Below are 662 nucleotides of genomic sequence, written 5' to 3'. Positions count from 1 at the left end.
TTCTCGGATATTTCTCGGCCATTTGTGTAGATTTTCTCATTTAAAGGTATTTCGAAACAAGACATGACGATGGGTTTCAAAGAGGGAATCAGAAGTGACAAATGCTGACTTCTTTAGGATCAATTACTGCACCACTCAGAGGAATTGAAAGGGCTTGTTGAGTGATAAAGCAGCCATTAGGTGGGAAAGGAACAGTTAACGCCTCGAAGGTTAAACAGAGAGCTCCAGAGAATTAAATAAATCTACAGGGAGCGTTAGAGAGAGCTTTAGCTGATCCACTGTAGGATGTTTTTTCTGGAGAATGGACACGCGAGCCGGATTCCGGTGTTGTGAGAGAAAGCAGCACTGAAACACTTTCTGCTTCACATTTGATCCTCAATATACTGTGAGAGGGTGTGTGTGTGTGTGTGTGTGTGTGTGTGTGTGAATGGCACTTTGTTGCTCCACTGTAACTGTAATAATTCACGAGGGTTTGGCTTTCTCCCGGAGGATCACCGCGAATGTTTCCAATCACTTCACCTTCAAATATCTTGGGGAAAGCAGGCACAGGAGCCGAGAAATATTAACTAAAACAGACTTTTTTTTAAATTCAAGCAATATGAAAACAATTTACAAACAATAAAACCCAAGTTTGCTAACTTTAACGTCAATGCTGGAATTAG

This window comes from Eleginops maclovinus, chromosome 20 (assembly GCF_036324505.1).
Source record: "Eleginops maclovinus isolate JMC-PN-2008 ecotype Puerto Natales chromosome 20, JC_Emac_rtc_rv5, whole genome shotgun sequence".
Classification (NCBI taxonomy): Eukaryota; Metazoa; Chordata; class Actinopteri; order Perciformes; family Eleginopidae; genus Eleginops; species Eleginops maclovinus.
Note: the sequence above shows the minus strand (reverse complement) of the source record.